Consider the following 22,179-nt stretch of genomic DNA (forward strand, 5'->3'; position numbering starts at 1 on the left):
CAGTTGAGATCATAGTCACCGTCACCATCTTCACTATCAGCAACAAAGACATCACCGTGATTCATCAGCCCAGCGCTGGTAAAGGTACTCGGACCTGCTTGGACACCTTGCTCCGCTCGCAACGGTTGATAGCCAATTCCAAACTTGTCCTCTTTAACTGGAAAATCCACCATCTTGCCCCAGCATTCAGCCTTGCCAGAGTCAACAACCTCTTTGGCCTGCTTGTACGAAGCAATCGAAGCATCCAGCCTCCTCTGATCAGCACACGCCACCCCCTCGAGAGCAACAGTCTCAAACGCCTGGCATAAAGTTTCGTGGATCTCACCATCCACCTCGACATACTTGAACGAGGACAGGTGACTCACCAAGATATCCTCTTCACCGCACACGATCACAATCTGACCGTTCCAGACATACTTGAGCTTCTGGTGGAGAGTCGACGAGACTGCCCCTGCTGCATGGATCCATGGACGCCCCAACAAACAACTGTAGGCGGGCTGAATGTCCATGACATAGAAGATGATGTCAAACACCTCCGGACCTATCTTCACAGGCAAGGTAACTTCACCAAACACAGAGCGTTTGGATCCGTCAAATGCACGAACTATCAGGTCACTAGGAGTAAGCACAACCCCTTCAACATATATCTTCTTCAGAATTTGCTTCGGCAAGACATTCAGAGAAGAACCGGTGTCGACCAAGACGTGAGACAACACAGCACCCTTGCATTCCATAGTGATATGCAATGCCTTGTTATGGTTTCGCCCTTCAGGCGTCAGATCAAGGTCTGTGAAACCCAAGCCATGCCTGGTGCTCACGTTGGCAATAACCCCCTCCAATTGGTTGACGGAAATCTCCTGAGGTACATACGCCATATTTAGCATCTTCAACAAGGCGTTCAGATGTGCCTCATAGCACAGCAGCAAAGAGAGAATTGAAATCTTGGACGGAGTTTGGTTGAGTTGATCTACGATCTTGTAGTCACTCTTCTTGATGATTTTCATGAATTCCTCCACTTCCTTTTCAAATGAACCCTCAGCCACTTCCTTCTGAGCAGGTTCCTCGTCAACCACAGCCTGTTTGCCCTTCGACTTAGCAGAAGCTTCAGCATTGGCATCTCTCAACGGTTGAGGAGCAAACAGTCGTCCACTTCTAGTAAAGCCTCCCGGTCCACCAACATTGTCCACAACTGGACTCACAACCGCGGGAGTTCTACTAGGTGCAACAATTGTTACTGGAGCCTGATTCTTCGGCCTGACCCGATTCTCAGCCCTTCGATTATTCCGGTAGGCATTGTCGTATCTCCAAGGCACAACCTTACTATTCTCAACAACATGTCTTCTACCTGATACAACAATAGTAGTTGGAGTGTTGACAGTTACCGGTGCGGAGATGGTAACAGGAGTACCACTTGTTGTAGGCGCACTACCAACAGTCCTCGGCCCACGTCCTTCAGACGGTTTGAAAAAGATAGTGACAGTTGACACTGCCCCACGATCTCTATTATCAGCCCGGACAAACTGAACACAACCCTCGTCCATCAGCTTCTGAATACCAGCCCGCAACTGGTCACAACCATTATCAGCTTCAACACAATCAAGACAATCCTTATCACAGCCCGGGTAGACACCCCTACTCAGCAAACGGCCCTTTACCACAAGCAGAGAAGTCTGAATCTCATCAACACTGACCATCAGATCCTCAGCTTCTTCCCCTTCAACATTGTTCACCCTATGCCCACCATGCTGAGGCATAGGATTATTCACGACGTTAGGCACTGGAGCGAAGTTGATCGTCTTGGAATCGATCAAATCTTGGACTTTGTGCTGGAAAGCCCGACATTTCTCAGTATGGTGTTCTGGCGCACCAGAGTGAAAATCACAATGGACATTGGCATCGTACCCGGGAGGCAAAATTGTCGGAGGAGCCATAGTCCTCAATTCAACGAATCCTAGTCTGAGCAACTCAGGCAGTAGCTCAGCATAGGTCATCGGCAAGGGATCAAAACGTCTGTCGGGCATCCGTTGCCTCGGCTGATACGGATGTTGTTGTTGTTGTTGTTGTTGTACTCTCGGTTGTTGCGGAGGTTGACGTTGTTGAGGTGCAGGAATGGTCACTGCAGCGACCTGACGGTACTGATTTCTGTTCTGAACCCGACGGTGTTGAACAACATTAGTCTCACCCTCTCTTCGGCGAGGTGCCCCAGAGAAAGGTTTCTTGGAAGACGAGGAACTAGCATCATTGATCTTTCCAGCCTTGATCAGACTCTCAGTCCTCTCCCCACAAATGACAACATCAGAAAAACTACCGAATGGGCAGCTTCCCATCCGGTCCATGAACACACCTTGAAGAGTGCCGATAAACATGTCAGTCAACTCCCTCTCCAGCATAGGGGGTTGAACTCTCGCGGCCAGCTCACGCCACCTCTGGGCGTACTCCTTGAAACTTTCATTGGATTTCTGACAAAGACTCTGCAGCTGAGTCCGGCTCGGTGCCATGTCCATGTTGTGCTTGTATTGCCTCAAGAAGGCTTCACCCAGATCCCTCCAGCATCGGATCGAGTCTCTTTTCAATTCCATGTACCAGTCCAAAGAAGCCCCAGATAGACTATCTTGGAAAAAGTACATCCACATCTTCTCATCATCTGTATACGCAGAGATTTTCCGATAATAAGCCTGCACGTGGGTGCGAGGGCAAGAAGTGCCGTTGTATTTGTCGAAGGAAGGTGCTTTGAATTTGTATGGGATTCTCAAACCTTCAACCAACCCCATATTGGTCACATCAAAACCAAGAGAGTTCTGGCATTCCATCGCATGAATCTTCTCAGCCAGGGCATCAACCTTACGATCCCTATCCTCAACCCTTCCAGCAACTTCATCATCTTCACTCAGCAATGTGAACATGTCCTCTTGTCTGTCGACAATAGGAGCTGGATGACGAACAGGAGTCCGGGTAGCTCTAACATTGACAGTCTCAGCAGCAAGAGGCTGTCCATTAATCCTTATCCCCCTTAACTCATCCCCGACGGCATAGTCGTTAGCAGGAGCAGCAACATTGACATTCTCATGAGCAGGTGCAACAACAGGCGAGGCACGGTTGGACGTCTGAATCACGGTCTCTTGTCTCTGAACCAGGGTTCGAAGCTCTTCCTGACCCTGCGCAACCCCTTGCATCATTGTCATAAACTGGGCCATGTTCGCCCTCATCTCAGCCAACTCAGTCTGAACCTGATCCATACTTCTCTGTTGATTGAGTCTGGTAGAATACCGGTGCGGTCTTCGATCAGCTATCCTGCCTGACACAGGAACCAGAGTGAGAAGTCGGGAGCAAGAACACCTGTTATGCAAGATGATATGAGTATGATGCTAATGCATATGATGCACATGATATGTTCATTTCTCAGGCATTCAAAGAGCCTGATTCATCTTCAAAAGATGGCAACCTGCAACAAAATCAGCACAGGAAGCATAGAAACAACAAGAGCAATGAATACAGAGTAAAGCCAACAACCTCATCTATAAATGAGCAACAGGATCAAACAACAATGTCAACAAAGATCCAGATACATCAAAGTACAACAACGAATCCCACCCAACAGGCCTGGGGGTGATTCTCAACATATACATCAGGAATACAAGCTAAGACAAACGACTTCCAGGAATGAGCGTCTTCAAGTAGTGACACTGGTCTATCAACAGGTCACACTCTGAACATTCTGGCAAGGGAGTGATCTTCTCCTTCAACTGTCTTCTAAGCTTGACAACTTCTGCTCCAAGTTGGTCTTCTGATGCAAGTCTCTAGTCGACTTCCTTCTTCAACTGAATATCTTTGTCTCTGAGTTGCTTCTCCAAGTCTCTGTTCTTCTTCAGATAACTGGCCTCAACTCTCTACAATCTCAAACACTCTCTATGCTCTGCATCCAACAAGTTCTCCATCTCTGCATAAGATCTCTTTATGCTCCTTACTCCACCAACATCTGCACTCTGGGCATCTCTGAGTTGATGCGTCAGGTTCAATCTATCAGCTTTGGCTTGATACAACTCCATCTGGGCATCTTGCTCTTTCTCCTTCAAACGACGATTCTCCATCAGGGCTTGCTTGTACTGCTCAGCAGGTACACTCTCAGCAAGGATTAAAGGCGGTTGCACTTGCAACGGATTCATCCTATCGTAGGGCAACAACAAAGTTTCCACTCTCTTCTTAACCCAATCAGTGTAATCAGGCATAACAATGGCAAACTTCTTCCCTAAGACAGATCCATTATGGACACCAATAGACTTCCAAGCTCTTCCTATCTGCTCCAATCTAGCAGGGTCGCTTCGCTTCTCAAAATACACACTCTCGGCTATCTCAGCATCAAGTGGTCTTCCACTCATCACAAACCCTAACTGGCGAAGAGAAAGAACCGGGTTGTAATTGATGCAACCCCTAGTCCCTACAAGTGGCACATTCTGGAATTCTCCACAACTCGTAATAACATCCCGCACGTCCATCCGGTAAGACTGCCATCTGATATCATATGAAGTAAGAGACATAACCCTCTGAGTCCACCTATGAGTGCTCTGGGCATCCACAAACGGTCCACTGACTGGAAGGAGAGACAATAACCATCTGAGCAAAAGTGGAAGGCAACATCTGATAGCCCCACCTTTACCATGCCTACTGTGGATGGCATAATAAGTGTCAGCTAACAGAGTAGGAACTGGATTTCCTCCAATGAAGATACAGACTGCAGCATAGTCCACAAAGTTGGGCATACTTGGAAACAGGACGATCCCATAGATCATAACAGCTAACTGAGCATGGAAAGCTTCCCAATTCCCTTTCTCTGCTTCTCCTCGAGCAACTCTCAGCAGAAACTTCAAAGGCATATCCACGACATCCCCACTGGACTTCCAACTATCACTGATCTCCTTGATACCCAAACGGAGAGCTCTAGCAACAACTCTGAAATCGACCTCCTTAGGCACGTCCAAGAAAGGAACCTGATGCTGAATAGGAACATTCATCAGAATGGAGTACTCCTCGAGAGTAGGCGCCAACTGATAATCCTGAAACGTGAAGCAACGAAGCTCCGGGTCGTAAAACTGAAGAAGAGTCTGCAACGGCACTGGATCGACTACCATCTTCAACAGTGTCAGAATATCCCCATACTGATCAACAAACCCTTACAGATTACCGCTGGTCACAAGGTTACTCAACTCTATCAGAGACGTCAAAGGCTCACGGTGAAAGCTGTAGGAACAAGTCTTCCGCTTCGGCTCTGGGACTGTTGCCATCTCTATCAGTGAACAGACCCTGGAATGTACCTGAGAAATGATATGCATGCAGAGATTAGCTTTTTTCTGTTTACTTTTTTTTTCAATTCTTTTTATTGCGTTTCTTTTGAAAATAAACATGCTATGATGCAAATGATGCAGACAAGACTGGCAGGCTGTGCATCTCGGAACACAGGATCGAAGCTTCGGCTCGAACTCGGAACCACAATTCATCTGAAACCCAAAGTTAACTGATAAACTGTCATCTGAACCCAAATCTGGAGAACTGAGTCACCAACAGAACCACAAGTCACCAACAAGTCATCGACTGTACCTGTAATAATGATCATTCCCTCCCCACTCACGGGTGTCATCTAGGCCAGGGTAAGGTCGAGAGAAACGCAACATAAATAACCTTTCGCAGAATATCATCATATACACACCCGAAGTATGTAACGATAATATCCCACCAGGGTCTGAACTGCTCATGATATCAATGTTCCGCTAAGTGGCGCATATCACCCGCTTCCCATGAATCACTCTATTCCTAGGTTTCCTAGATTTCACTCATAGCCTGGGTATTGGGCCTTTTACCTCGAGTAACTCCCACCTTAAACAGAGAGAACACAGCACAGCCAGCAGATGAATATGAATGAATGCAAACATTAATGCACACATAAATGCAAACAATAAATAAATAAATGCAATAAATAAAGCAGCAAACAGCAACCAAAACCCTAACCTAGAGAGCGCTAGGACTGACTCGCTCAGGGAAGATGGACCAGCAAGAGGTCAACTTCTCTCGTCCCTAGTGGAGTCGCCAGCTGTCGCATTACGCGAAAAACCGGCGGGAAAACAAAACAGCAGAGCCGCCACCGTGCGTTATTTATCCCAAAAGAGGGAAAGGAAACGCTCGAAGTAAACCGGGAAAAGACATGGTCTCGCGACCAAAGAGAATGGGATCGAGGGTCGGTTATGCGAAGGGAAGGTATTAGCACCCCTACGCATCCGTCGTACTCGACGGGATCCACGCACGAAAGGAAGGATAAAGGTTGCTAAAAACTGCTCATAAACAAACACACTGGCTGAAAGAGACACAAGAAAACAAACGTGTAGCACCTCAAATTTGCACCCATCATTGTACATACATTCTCATACTAGGTCATAGCATATCATGGTCCACTGCATAGCATTGCATTGTCCCATTTGCCTCAAGTGCAAGCCAATCAAGAAATTAGGTCAAACTGATCAGGAGATCAGTCAACCAAGCAAGCAAGCACAATTTTCATTGAGCCAAGGCCCTAGGGTTGGTCCAACATGTTCACATGACTTGGGGATCCATTTGAAGTGTTTTGGTCAAGGATTGGATGTTCAGAAGTCATCAGTCAATGCACAGTCAGTCAGAAACCCTAAAAGTCAACTGTTGGTCAACTGTCCATTTAATCAGTGATTTGATGATGGAAATTGGTTTGAGAGGTCTCATTCATGTCCATATAGTCCTCATATATCATGGCAAACACCATCATGGAAGAATTTGAAGCCAGATCAGAAATTTCCAAAAATGGAAACTGGACCTGTAACTGAAACTTACCAAAAATGGAAAGTCTTGATCCTCAAACTTACATCATGATACAAGCTTCAAATGAATTTTTGCCCAACATGAAAGTTGAAGATCTTGTTCTCCCATTTCCAAAAAGTCCAAGAACACTCAATTCCCATGTATGGTTGACAAGTTATGATCGAATCATTTTCAGAAATTCTTGAACTTCAAAAGGCCATATCTCTCAAACCATTTGGCCAATTTGGGTGGGGTTTTTTCCTACAAGTCACATTTGATCCCCTCTTTCCAAAAATGTAACTTTCATGTACCAAAACCTTATGAATCAAAATGGCATTTTTTGACTTACTTGAATTAATTTCAAGTGAAGTGAAATTTTGACTTTTCAAAATAAACCTTTTCCATCATTTTGGCCAATTGGAACTTGCTTGGAATGTTATTTGCAGCATGCTCAAAGTCAATTTCGTGCAGTACACATAGCCATGCCTAACTTGCTTGAAATTTGGACAAAAGTACATTTTTCAACCACTACATCCCACATTTTCATGGACTTGGATTTGCACCATCAAACAGCAGAGATTATCATGATTTTCTGTCATTGTGAACCCTAGTAGCAGCCACAAGAGATCACAGAAAAACCTTGGTTCACTCATTCTCTCAAAATCACATTTTTGCATTTTTCCAAAACCTGTCCAAAAACTCTCAAAGAACTGAGCACTGCCTTGCCTAAAACATCATTCAAACAACCTTGTGAGCACATTGCAACCATTTCTCTCCAACTGGAAGGAGCCTTTGTCCAACTGTTTTCAAACACACCATCCATGGCAGATTGGATTTCAAGCACGAGCAAGCATCCATGAACCAAGCTTTCTTCACCAATCATCATTTGGAGGGCCTTGCTTCATCTGTTTCGAATCAACAACATCAAAAAACCACTGTACCACGACTGTTCTTCAACTTAGGTGAGTTTTCGACTTCCACTATTTACAAAACTATGATGTGCTTAGTGTAGGTCTTGATGTGCTGATTCTAATAAGCTTGGAATCATTAAAAATGGTGGAGTAATCTGAGAGTTATGCTGATTCAAAGTTTGTTTGCCATACATGTTTCTGTTCGTTTCTTGCTGGATAGTTTGATTCAATAAAAATGGATGATATAATATTGATGTGCAAGGCAAGAGGAACGCATTGATATGTTGTTTGTTGAGTTTGGTTGACAAAAATTCTTGCTGGAAATTTGAATTGTGAATGGTACAGTGAAACCCTAGGAAGCCATTGCCAGAATCGCGTTTTGCTTGCTGCACATTACCTGCGGATTTATCCGCAACCTTCATCGCCTTGCTGCGCATTTTCCTGCGGAATTCCTGGGCTAGGGTTTTTTTCCATGAGTTTGTTACTGTGCATGGGCGCGGACCAATAGGAACATTTCGTTCCCTTTGCCAAAGCGCGGTCGTTTTGTTTAAGTGGCCTGGGAATTACAAGTTTGCCACTCGTGGCACATGGTTTATTAAATTATGTTGTATTTTCCATTTTTTAATTTCATTTGTGATCTTCATCTTGTAAAAATCATAACTCCACCATGCTTGATCCAATTTGAATGGTTTTTTTTGCATTGTCTTCATCATGACCTCTAGTTTTTTATCATTATTTTTCCAGATTTTTTTGATCAGTGAATTTTAAATGGCATTAGGGTTTTGTTCATGTGCCCCATTTTTGTACATCTTGCCAAAACATTTGTGAAATGGTGATACTTTATCCAATGGCTCCCAATTTTTTTGTGCTTAAACTAGACACAATCATGGTGATTTTGGTGTAGAGTTTGTAAATTTATCTTATGTGATTTGAGAGTTATGATTTTTTGAATTAGGGTGTGACAATTTGTGTCACACCATTGATGCCCAACTTCATGATTTTCATTACCATGCTTCTTGACCTCCAATTGATCTGATTTTTTGCATAAACCTACTCTTGTATGTCTAGTTTACATGTGAATTTTCTTGGAATTATTTGTGGTATTTCCTAATTGTTTGAGATTTTCTCCCCTGTCTAGTCAAATGTTGACTTTGTGTGACACATGTTCCCATTTCATTTGTGAAATTCTCATACTTTATTAGATGGACATGAAATTTTACATGAGATAACTAGACATCCTCATCTTTGCCATGGTTTTAGTCCCATTCATTTATCATATGCCATCTCTGATTTATGAATTTTTCAAGTTGATGCATGTTTGGTTGACTTCCTTAAGCATGTTCAAAATTGCTTTGACTTTCTGATTTTGATTAACTGCCTTCCACTTGTCCAAATGAGATGAAATTTGACATGCTTACCATGCTATGTGTTAGGATTGATCATGATTTATTTGGTAATTTTTGGAAATGTTTGAATTGACTTTTGATGCAAGTCCTGCTGTTGACTCCTATGAGCTTCTGTTTGCTATACCTTGACCTAAATTGTTCATGAAATGATGATGATGATTGATATGAATGTGAACCCAATTGGTTGTGTTTCTTAATTGTTTGAACATGATTTTGGATGCTTTCCCTTTGCTGTTTTGACTTTTTTCATCCCTTTTTGACCCTAGGCTTGCCCTAGTGGTCCTGTTACTCACCTTTGAGTTCATGTTTTCAGGTTGACCAACAAATGACCAATGAGACCAATTCTTTTTGATTGAGCTTGTTTGATTATCATTTACTAACTTGTTTGTTTTGTAGGTGGCTCGGCTCACATGCCTTAAGCCTTATGCCTTGCACATCCATTTGCCTCTAATTAACTGTTGATGTCTGTTTCTTTTTGCTTTGTTTTGAAGTTGCATACTAACATCTGCTTGACTGTTTCAGGTGCTTTTAGTTGCTCAGTTCCTTGTGAACTTTTGCTTTGCTTTGCTTGTATAAGCAATTTGCATTGAGGTATAACTTCCTAACTTCATGTAGTCTGGAAGACCTGGCCTGTTACTTGGCCAGGCAACTGTCTGAAGTCCTCCTTAAGAGGCAATGTTTGTGGATGTTTAATTTTGTCCTTGTATAGAGTCAAAGACCTCCTAAGTGAAGAGGCAATTGGCAGAACCCAAGGGATATGCAATCTATCCCCTGCTATTCTGTGTGTTATCTGCTTTGCTCACACCACTGTGTTGATGCATTGCAGATAGAAGGGTTCCCACTTTCTGAACCCACACATTCTTGTCTTAAGCTCTCCCAGGCCAGGGATAAGAGCTGTGAAGTCTTATCTTCACTCACCTTTCATCTGCTTCACCTTAGCCCCTCAATGGCAAGGTTAAGAGCACATTCACCCAGTTCCAGAGGTTTGTTTGTTGAGGTTGATATGACCCCTCGACTAAAACCTAACCCCCGTTTGAGCCACTTGCTTGTGTATAGTGTGTGCTATCTGTGCTTGTATGTTTGTTTAACTTGCTTCCTGTGCGAGTTAAGGTTAGTTTAGACTTGCTTCCTGTGCAAGTCATGATTAGGATAGGCTGGCTCCCTGTGCCAGTTAGCTAGAAACCTTAACTTAGGGTTGATTTTGCATGACAACATCTAGGCTCGAGTCGTAGTCTCCCTAGTGTTGTGTCTCCCTCTGTTATCTGGTTAGGCTAGTCCTGTATCCCTCTGTAGGGGAACTACGTCGCCCTGATCCTCATACCAGATGAGGTACGTAGGCAGGAGATGAGCAGATCTCTCCAGGCGCCTGTGTCTTTGTTTTGTCTTGTTGTGTGCTTGGAAGCTGATGTAAGTCCATCGAGTGGCATTTGGGTTCCAGTGTGCGTGTGTTTGGTTCGGATGCTGATGTAAGTCCAGTGATTGGCATTTGGGCTCTATGTTTGCCTTCTTGAGTGCGTTTTGGTTCGGATGCTGATGTAAGCCCAGTGATTGGCATTCAGGCTCCACGTTTGCCTTTGTCTGTTTGTTTGTGTGCGTGTCAGCCGAGCTACGAATGCTCTGATTCTTCTCTCGTCCGAGAAGATACGTATGCATAGGATGCGATATCCTAGCGAGCATGTGTCGTTTCCCCAGTCCGAACTACTTCGACTCTGATGTCTATGTCTGATAGACTAAGTAGGCCCAGGATGCGATATCCTGCCGAGTCGGTTTCAGTCAGTTTCTTGTGTCTCTTTCAGCCAGTGTGTGTGTGTGTTTTGAGCAGCATTTTTAGCAACCATTTTCCTTCTTATTGTGCGTGGATCCCGTAGAGTACTACGGATGCGTAGGGGTGCTAATACCTTCCCTTCGCATAACCGACTCCCGAACCCATTCTCTTTGGTCGCGAGACCATGTTCTTTCCAGGTTTACTCTGAGCGTTTCCTTTCCCTCTTTTGGGATAAATAACGCACGGTGGCGGCTCTGTTGTTCTTCTTTTCCCGCCGGTTTTTCGCGTGATGCGACAGCTGGCGACTCTGCTGGGGATGTAAGAGAAGTTGACCTGTGCTGGTCCGTCTTCCCTAAGCGAGTCTCTCCTAGCGCTCTCTAGGTTAGGGTTTGGTTGCTTCGTGCTGTGTTTATTTATTGCATTCATTATTTACTGTTTGCATTCATTGTCTATTGTTTGCATTTATGTTTGTAATTATGTTTGCATTCATATGCATCTGTTCACCTGGCTGGTTGTCTGTTTCTCTCTGTTGGGGTGGGAGTTACATGAGGTAAAAGGCCCAATACCCAGGCCATGAGTGAAATCTAGGATACTTAGGAATAGAGTGATTCATGGGAAGCGGGTGGTATTGCGCCACTTAGCGGAACATTGATATCACGAGCAGTTCAGACCCTGGTGGGACATTATCGTTACATACTTCGGGTGTGTATATGATGATGTTCTGCGAAAGGTTATTTATGCTGCGTTTCTCTCGACCTTACCCTGGCCTAGACGACACCCGTGAGTGGGGAGGGAATGATCATTATTACAGGTACAGTTGGTGACTTGTTGGTGACTTGTTGGTGACTTGTGATCCTGTTGGTGATTATTGGTTCAGAATTTTGGGGTCTCAGATGACTTTGGGTTTCAGATGAATTTGTGGTTCCGAGTTCAAGCCGAAGCTTTGATCCTGTGTTCTGAGAGACCCAGCCAACCAGTCCAGTCTGCATCATTTGCATCATAGCATATTTATTTTTCAAAAGAAACGCAATAAAAAAGATACAAAAAAAAAAGAAAAAAAAAGGGAAAGAAAAAAAACTAATCCCTGCATGCATATCATTTCTCAGGTACATTCCAGAGCTTGTTCACTGATAGAGATGGCAACAGTCCCAGAGTTGAAGCGGAAGACTTGTTCCTACAGCTTTCACCGTGAACCTTTGACGTCTCTGATTGAGTTGAGCAACCTTATGACCAGTGGTAACCAGAAGGGGTTTGTTGACCAGTATGGAGATATTCTGACACTGTTGAAGATGGTAGTCGATCCGGTGCCGTTGCAGACTCTTCTACAGTTCTACGACCCAGAGCTTCATTGTTTCACCTTTCAAGATTATCAGTTGGCGCCTACTCTTGAGGAGTACTCCATTCTGCTGAGTGTCCCGGTCCGGTATCAGGTTCCTTTCTTGGATGTGCCCAAGGAGGTTGATTTCAGAGTTGTTGCCAGAGCTCTCCATTTGGGTATCAAGGAAGTCAGTGATAGTTGGAAGTCCAGTGGGGATGTTGTAGGATTGCCTTTGAAGTTTCTGTTGAGGGTAGCTAGAGAAGAAGCAGAGAAGGGGAGTTGGGAAGCTTTTCATGCTCAGTTGGCCGTCATGATCTATGGGATCGTCCTGTTTCCGAGTATGCCAAATTTTGTTGACTATGCTGCAGTCAGTATTTTCATTGGAGGAAATCCAGTTCCTACTCTATTAGCTGACACTTACTATGCTATTCACAGTAGGCATGGTAAGGGTGGGGCTATCAGGTGTTGTCTCCCTCTTTTGCTCAGATGGTTCTTGTCTCTTCTGCCAGTCAGTGGACCTTTTGTGGATGCTCAGAGCACGCGTAAGTGGACTCAGAGGGTTATGTCTCTTACTTCCTATGATATCAGATGGCAATCTTACCGGATGGATGTGCGCAACGTCATTATGAGCTGTGGAGGATTCCGTAATGTGCCACTCGTAGGGACTAGGGGTTGCATCAATTACAACCCGGTTCTTTCTCTTCGCCAGTTGGGGTTTGTGATGAAGGGAAGACCACTTGAGGCTGAGGTAGCTGAAAGTGTGTATTTTGAGAAGCAGAGTGACCCGGCTAGATTGGAGCAGATAGGGGGAGCTTGGAAGTCTATTGGTGTGAAGGATGGATCTGTCTTAGGGAAGAAGTTTGCCGTTGCTATGCCTGATTACACTGATTGGGTCAAGGAGAGAGTAGAAACTTTGTTGTTACCCTATGATAGGATGGAGCCGTTGCAGGAGCAACCACCTTTGATCCTTGCTGAGAGTGTGCCTGCGGAGCACTATAAGCAAGCCCTGATGGAGAATTGCCGTTTGAGAGAGAAGGAGCAAGATACCCAGATGGAGTTGTACAAAGCCAAAGCTGATAGTTTGAACTTGGTTCATCAACTCAGAGGAGTGCGAGAAGAAGATGCTAGCAGACTGAGAAGCAAGAAGAGATCCTACGAGGAGATGGAGAGCATGTTAGATGCAGAACACCGGGAGTGCTTGAGGCTGCAGAGGGTTGAGGCCAGCTATCAGAAGAAGATCAGAGACTTGGAGAAGCAACTCAGAGATAAAGACATCCAGTTGAAGAAGGAAGTAGACTTGAGACAGGCATCAGAGAACCACCTTGGAGGAGAAGTGGTGGAGCTTAGACGACAACTGAAGGAGAAGATCACTCTTTTGCCAGAATGTTCAGAATGTGACCTGTTGATAGACCAGTGTCAGTACCTGAAGACTCTCATTCCGAGAGGCCGTTTGTCTTAGCTTGTATCTTTGATATGTATGTTGAGAATCACCTCCAGGCTTGTTGGATGGGATTCATTGTTGTACTCCGATTGCTTGGATTTTTTGTCAACCTTGTTGTATGATTTTGTTGCTCATATAGATGAGGTTGTTGGTTTCACCTTGTACTCATCACTCTTGTGTATGTTGTTTCTGTGCTTCTATGTTGTTCTTGCTGCAGGTTGCCATCTTTTGAGGATGACTCAGGCTCTTTGAATGCCTGAGGAATGAACATATCATGTGCATCATACGCATCATTAGCACCATACTCATATCATTTTGCATAACAGGTGTTCTTGGTCGTGACTTCTCACTCTTGGTTCCTGTTCAGGCAGGATAGCTGATCAACGTCCGCACCGCTACTCAACAAGACTGAATCAACAGAGAGGTATGGATCAAGTTCAAGCAGAGTTGGCTGAGATGAAGGCTAACATGGCCCAGTTTATGAATATGATGCAAGGGGTTGCGCAAGGTCAAGAAGAACTTCGAGCCATGGTTCAGAGACAAGAGGCTGCAAATCCACCGGTCAACCATGCTCCGCCAGAGGGAGGCCCGGTCAATGATAACAATGTTGCTGCTGCTGTGCCCATCAACAACTATGCTGTAGGTGATGAGTTGGCGGGTATTCGAATCAACGGTCAACCTATTGTTCCAGATGCCGCTAATGCCAGAGTAGTCCGTGCCCCGGTCCGTAATCCTGCTCCGATTGTTGACAGACAAGAGGATATGTTCTCTCTGCTCAGTGAAGACGAAGACGTTCTGGGAAGGGTTAATGAGAGAGACCGCAAAGTTGAGGCTCTTGCTGAGAAGATCCGTGCTATGGAATGTCAGAATTCTCTCGGTTTTGATGTTACCAATATGGGGTTGGTGGAAGGTTTGAGAATCCCTTACAAGTTCAAAGCACCGTCCTTCGATAAATACAACGGTACTTCTTGCCCTCGCACCCATGTGCAGGCTTATTATCGAAAGATCTCTGCGTATACCGATGATGAAAAGATGTGGATGTATTTTTTCCAAGATAGTCTATCTGGGGCTTCTTTGGACTGGTACATGGAATTGAAGAGAGATTCGATCCGCTGTTGGAGGGATCTGGGTGAGGCCTTCTTGAGGCAATACAAACACAACATGGGCATGGCGCCTAGCCGGACTCAGCTGCAGAGTCTTTGTCAGAAATCCAATGAGAGCTTCAAGGAGTACGCCCAGAGGTGGCGTGAACTGGCTGCTAGAGTTCAACCCCCTATGCTGGAGCGGGAGTTGACAGATATGTTTATCGGTACTCTTCAGGGTGTGTTTATGGACCGGATGGGGAGTTGCCCATTCGGTAGTTTTTCTGATGTTGTCATTTGTGGAGAGAGGACTGAGAGCTTGATTAAAACTGGGAAGATCCAAGATGCTGGTTCCTCTTCTTCTAAGAAGCCATTTGCTGGGGCACCTCGTCGAAGAGAGGGTGAAACTAATGCTGTTCAACACCGTAGAGATCAGAACAGAAGTGAATACCGTCAAGCTGCTGCAGTAACCATTCCGGCACCTCAACCTCGTCAACAACAACAACAAAGAGTTCAACAACCGCAACAACAACAACAGCAACGTCCGTATCAGCCCAGACAAAGGATGCCTGATCGACGTTTTGATTCGCTACCTATATCGTACGCCGAACTGCTGCCCGAACTACTCAGGTTGGGGTTGGTGGAGTTGCGTACAATGGCTCCGCCTACAGTATTGCCTCCTGGGTACGACGCCAACGTCCGTTGTGACTTTCACTCTGGGGCACCAGGGCATCATACTGAGAAGTGTCGGGCTCTCCAGCACAAGGTCCAAGATTTGATCGATGCCAAGGCGATCAACTTCGCTCCAGTGCCTAATGTCGTAAACAACCCTATGCCTCAGCATGGTGGGCATAGAGTGAACAATATTGAGGGGAAAGAAGCTGAAGATCTGGTTGTTAATGTTGATGATGTTCAGACTTCTCTGCTAGTTGTGAAGGGCCGTCTGCTGAATGGGGGTGTTTACTCGGGCTGTGATGAGGATTGTTTGGGCTGTGCAGAATCTGAGAATGGTTGCGACCAGTTAAGGGCCGGTATCCAGGGTATGATGGATGAGGGTTGTTTGCAATTCAGTAGGGCTGTAAAAGATCGTGGAACAGTGTCAACTATCACCATTTACTTTAAACCGTCTGAAGGACGTGGACAAAGGGTCGTTAGTGCACCTGCAGCAAATGGTACCCCAGTTACCATTTCCGTGCCTGTAACCATCAGTGCTCCAACTACTATCACCGCGTCTGGAAGAAGGGCTGTTGAGAATAGTAGAGCCGTGCCGTGGAAGTATGATAATGCTCACCGCAGTTACAGAAGGGCTGAAAGTCAGACGAGACCAGTGAATCAAACTCCAGTGACAATTGGTTTACCGAATAGAGTTCCTGCAACTGTTGGTCCGGCTGTGGATAATGTAGGGGGTCCAGGAGGTTTTACCAGAAGTGGTCGTCTGTTCGCACCGCAGCCTTTGAGGGACAATAATGCTGAGGCTCTCGCCAAAGCAAAGGGTAAGCAAGCTGTGGTTGAGGAAGAACCTGTCCAGAAGGAAGCGCCCGAGGGGTCATTTGAGAAGGACGTGGAGGAGTTTATGAAGATAATCAAGAAGAGTGACTACAAGATTGTAGATCAGTTGAATCAAACTCCGTCCAAGATTTCTATACTTTCACTGTTGTTGTGCTCTGAGGCACACCGTAATGCCTTGCTGAAGATGTTGAATCTGGCTTACGTGCCTCAGGAGATTTCTGTCAATCAACTGGAGGGTGTGATGGCCAATGTGAGCACCAGGCATGGTGTAGGTTTCACCAACTTGGACTTACCGCCTGAAGGGCGAAACCATAACAAAGCCTTGCACATCACCATGGAGTGCAAGGGGGCAGTGTTGTCTCACGTATTGGTAGACACCGGGTCGTCGCTGAATGTGCTGCCTAAGCAGATTCTGAAGAAGATTGATGCGGAAGGGTTTGTGCTTACTCCCAGTGACCTGATCGTTCGTGCTTTCGACGGATCCAAACGTTCTGTGTGTGGGGAAGTTACCTTGCCTGTGAAGATAGGTCCTGAAGTATTCGATATCATCTTCTATGTTATGGACATCCAGCCCGCCTACAGTTGTCTGTTGGGGCGTCCATGGATTCATGCAGCAGGGGCAGTCTCGTCGACTCTCCATCAAAAACTCAAGTATGTCTGGAACGGTCAGATTGTGACTGTGTGCGGTGAAGAAGAGATTCTGGTGAGTCATCTATCCTCGTTCAAGTATGTTGAGGTGGATGGCGAGATCCACGAAACCTTATGTCAGGCGTTTGAGACTGTGGCTCTTGAGAAAGTGGCGTACGCTGATCAGAGGAAGTCAGGTGCTTCAATTATTTCTTACAAGCAGGCTAAGGAGGTTGTTGATTCTGGCAAAGCTGAAGGTTGGGGCAAGATGGTGGATTTGCCTGTCAAAGAAGACAAATTTGGCGTTGGTTATGAGCCTCTCCAAGCAGAGCAGAATGGTCAAGCGGGTCCGAGTACCTTTACCAGCGCTGGGCTGATGAATCATGGCGACGTCTCTGCAACCGGTAGTGAAGACTGTGACAGTGATTGTGATTTGGACAACTGGGTTCGCCCGTGTGCACCAGGGGGGTCTATCAACAACTGGACGGCTGAAGAAGTGGTTCAAGTTACTCTTCTGACAGAGTAATTTTCTGTTGTTTTGTCATTTTGCATGAAAATCCTACGTTCTGCCCAAGGCGTAGTGATTCATTGTAGGGCCTCATCATGTTTTAATGATTATCATTAATGAAGGACATTTTTTGAAATCAAACTTTGTGATCCCTGTCTTTCTATTTTTTGTTTTCATCCTTTTTCAAAAACAATAAAAATGGCAATGTTTTTGTTTTTTGTGACTTTATTGAACTCTTTTTTCTAAAACAAAGCATTAAACATGCAGAAGCGATCTTATGGCATTCACTATGAACAGTTCTGTTATGGCTCAGTATGATTTCGACAATCCCATCTACCAAGCTGAAGAGGAGAGTGAGGAAGACTGTGAACTCCCTGCAGAATTGGTCAGATTGCTGAAGCAGGAGGAAAGGGTCATCCAACCTCATCAGGAGGAGTTGGAGGTTGTTAATTTGGGTACTGAGGACGCCAAAAGAGAAATCAAGATTGGGGCTGCTTTAGAGGACTCTGTCAAGAGGAGGCTGATTGAGATGCTGAGAGAATATGTGGAGATATTCGCCTGGTCATATCAAGATATGCCTGGTTTGGATACAGACATTGTGGTGCACCGATTACCTCTTAGAGAAGGATGTCCTTCGGTCAAGCAGAAGCTTCGTAGAACGAGTCCTGATATGGCAACTAAGATCAAGGAAGAGGTTCAGAAGCAGTGGGATGCAGGTTTTTTGGCTGTTACAAGTTATCCCCCATGGGTGGCCAACATCGTTCCTGTGCCGAAGAAGGATGGCAAAGTCAGAATGTGTGTCGATTACCGGGATTTGAATAGAGCGAGTCCGAAAGATGATTTCCCATTACCTCACATTGATGTATTGGTTGATAATACGGCTCAATCCTCGGTATTCTCTTTCATGGATGGTTTCTCCGGATATAACCAGATCAAGATGGCGCCAGAGGACATGGAAAAGACGACATTCATTACACCTTGGGGCACGTTCTGCTATAAGGTGATGCCATTTGGGCTAAAGAATGCTGGTGCTACCTATCAGAGGGCAATGACGACTCTTTTTCATGACATGATGCACAAAGAAATTGAAGTGTACGTAGATGATATGATTGCGAAGTCGCAGACAGAAGAGGAGCACTTGGTTAATTTGCAGAAGCTGTTTGACCGGTTGAGAAAGTTCAAGCTGAGGTTGAATCCGAACAAGTGTACGTTTGGGGTGAGATCAGGGAAGCTTTTAGGCTTCATTGTCAGTGAGAAAGGGATTGAGGTTGATCCAGCAAAAGTCAAAGCTATTCAAGAGATGCCTGAACCAAAAACGGAAAAGCAGGTCCGTGGGTTTTTAGGGAGGTTGAACTACATTGCAAGGTTCATATCTCACCTAACTGCCACGTGTGAACCAATTTTCAAACTGCTTAGAAAGAATCAGGCAATCAGGTGGAATGATGATTGTCAGAAAGCTTTTGACAAGATTAAAGAGTATTTACAGAAACCTCCAATCCTTATACCTCCAGTTCCTGGGAGACCTCTGATAATGTACCTGTCAGTGACTGAGAACTCGATGGGGTGTGTATTGGGACAGCATGACGAGTCTGGTCGAAAAGAGCATGCCATATACTACCTTAGCAAAAAGTTTACCGACTGTGAAACAAGATATTCACTGCTCGAGAAAACTTGCTGTGCTTTGGCCTGGGCTGCTCGCCGACTGAGGCAGTATATGTTGAACCATACTACTCTGTTGATTTCTAAAATGGATCCAGTAAAGTACATCTTTGAGAAGCCGGCTCTCACCGGACGCGTTGCCCGTTGGCAGATGATTCTAACAGAATACGATATTCAATACACGTCACAGAAGGCCATCAAAGGTAGTATTCTGTCAGACTACCTTGCCGAGCAACCGATTGATGATTATCAGCCTATGATGTTTGAATTCCCTGATGAAGACATCATGTATCTTAAGATGAAAGATTGCGAAGAGCCTCTTGTCGAGGAAGGACCGGATCCGGATGACAAATGGACACTGATGTTTGATGGGGCAGTGAATATGAACGGTAACGGTGTTGGGGCAGTATTGATCAATCCTAAAGGTGCTCATATACCTTTTTCTGCCAGATTGACGTTTGACGTCACCAACAACGAAGCTGAGTATGAGGCTTGTATCATGGGGATAGAAGAAGCCATTGATCTGAGGATCAAAACTCTTGATATATTTGGAGATTCAGCTCTAGTGGTCAATCAAGTCAATGGAGATTGGAATACGAATCAGCCGCACTTGATTCCGTATAGAGATTACACCAGAAGAATACTGACGTTCTTCAAGAAGGTGAAGTTGTATCATGTCCCCCGGGATGAGAATCAAATGGCTGATGCCCTGGCTACTTTGTCGTCAATGATCAAAGTTCATTGGTGGAATCATGTGCCACATGTTGCGGTGAACCGACTTGAGAGGCCTGCGTATGTGTTTGCAGCCGAATCTGTTGTGGTTGATGAGGAGCCGTGGTATTATGACATCAAGAACTTCCTCAAGACTCAGGAGTATCCTGAAGGTGCGTCGAAGAATGACAAGAAAACCTTGAGGAGGCTAGCTGGAAGCTTCTATTTGAATCAGGATGATGTGCTGTATAAGAGAAACTTTGACATGGTCTTGCTCAGATGCGTGGACAGACCCGAGGCAGACATGTTAATGCAGGAAGTTCATGAAGGTTCCTTCGGTACTCATGCCAGCGGACATGCAATGGCTAAGAAATTGTTGAGAGCGGGTTATTACTGGATGACTATGGAATCCGATTGTTTCAAGTATGCTCGGAAGTGCCATAAGTGTCAAATTTATGCTGATAAGGTGCATGTACCACCAAGCCCTCTGAATGTCATGAATTCGCCTTGGCCGTTTGCCATGTGGGGCATTGATATGATTGGGAAGATTGAGCCTACTGCTTCGAATGGACATCGCTTCATTTTGGTAGCGATTGACTATTTCACCAAGTGGGTGGAAGCAGCTTCCTATGCTAATGTTACCAAACAAGTGGTTACCCGGTTCATCAAGAAAGAAATCATATGTCGTCATGGAGTTCCTGAGAGAATCATCACTGACAATGGTTCGAATCTCAACAACAAGATGATGAAAGAGCTTTGTAAAGATTTCAAGATTGAACATCACAATTCTTCTCCTTACAGACCGAAGATGAATGGTGCTGTAGAAGCGGCAAACAAGAATATCAAGAAGATTGTGCAGAAGATGGTCGTTACGTACAAGGATTGGCATGAGATGCTGCCTTTCGCTTTGCATGGGTACCGTACCTCAGTACGTACGTCGACCGGGGCAACCCCTTACTCCCTTGTGTATGGTATGGAAGCTGTTCTACCTGTTGAAGTGGAGATTCCTTCTCTGAGAGTTTTATTGGATGTCAAGCTGGACGAAGCCGAATGGATTCGAACAAGGTTTAACGAGTTGAGCCTTATCGAGGAGAGACGGCTAGCAGCTGTATGCCATGGACAGTTGTATCAGAGAAGGATGAAGCGAGCCTTTGATCAGAAAGTGCGTCCTCGGAGCTATCAGATCGGTGATCTAGTTTTGAAGAGGATCCTCCCTCCCGGTGCAGATAACAGGGGCAAGTGGACTCCTAATTATGAAGGTCCGTATGTTGTGAAGAAGGTATTCTCCGGTGGAGCTTTGATGCTTACAACTATGGATGGTGAAGATTTTCCGTCTCCTGTTAACTCAGATGTAGTCAAAAAATACTTCGCATAAATTGACCCGCTGGACAAAGAGAAAAAGAAAAAAGTCCAGGCAAGAAAAGGGCATCCCGGCGAACCAAAAAAACAGAAAGAAAAGGTTCGGGCAAAAATTAGGGATAAAAATGAAAAGAATTTGTACACCCGGTAAGTCGAAAACCCGCAAGGGCGGCTTAGGCAAAAATGGGTATCCCGGTGGATTGAAAACCCGAAAGGGCGATCCAGGCAAAAATTAGGGATTAAAGCGAAGACTACAGTCTGAGTTGTCTGTACTTCATCAAGCTTCGTCGTCTGCCATCTCGAAAGATGTGATCCGTCCAGTCATTCTTCTCAAAAAGCAAGGAGTTGGGAGGAAAACTGATGATCTGTGAGTTATAACAGAATTGGGAAATAGTGGATGCCGTGTTCACATTGCCATTAGGATAGATTTTTTCCTTTTGTGCGCAATTACCTCTTTCTAGGAATTGCCTCCCAATGTATTTGCCTCTTCAGGCACATTTTCAATCAATAAAAGTCGTTATTCAGATAAATAGCTCTTTGGTTTTTATTTTTACTGTTTTGTTTGCAAAAATGTCCGAATTTTTGATAAGCATTGCATATAAGAACATGAAGGCTACACAATAATGTGCAGAAAGACAAAACGTTTGAAAATCATTTTTGAATGTTGAGGACACTTGAGCGTATCTTGTCCATGTATCCCCTGGGGGCATTTCGTTGTGCTGTTTTTCAGGATGGCATCTGTGAGGACGTTTCCTCAGCAGATATTTTCCCCAAGCAAGTTTGGAAGCTATCAGAGCTATGTTCCCCTGCGGAGACGTCTGTGGATAGTGCCTTCTATTCCCCAACAGATCTAAGGATTGCCTATCCCCAGCAGGCCTGTATTTGCCGATTTCCTCCCCGAGTGGAGCGGGTCTCATGAAATACATCTCCAGCAGTGATTCTCCTACATATGGATTGGTTGGGTCGTCCCTAGTGGAGTAGCATTTATTTCTCCAGCAGAGTTCATCCTACCAGTGGATTGGACGAGTTTCTGTAGTAGACTGATATCTGCATCCCCAGCTGAGTTG

This window comes from Lathyrus oleraceus, chromosome 3 (genome assembly GCF_024323335.1).
Source record: "Lathyrus oleraceus cultivar Zhongwan6 chromosome 3, CAAS_Psat_ZW6_1.0, whole genome shotgun sequence".
In the NCBI taxonomy this organism is placed as follows: domain Eukaryota; kingdom Viridiplantae; phylum Streptophyta; class Magnoliopsida; order Fabales; family Fabaceae; genus Lathyrus; species Lathyrus oleraceus.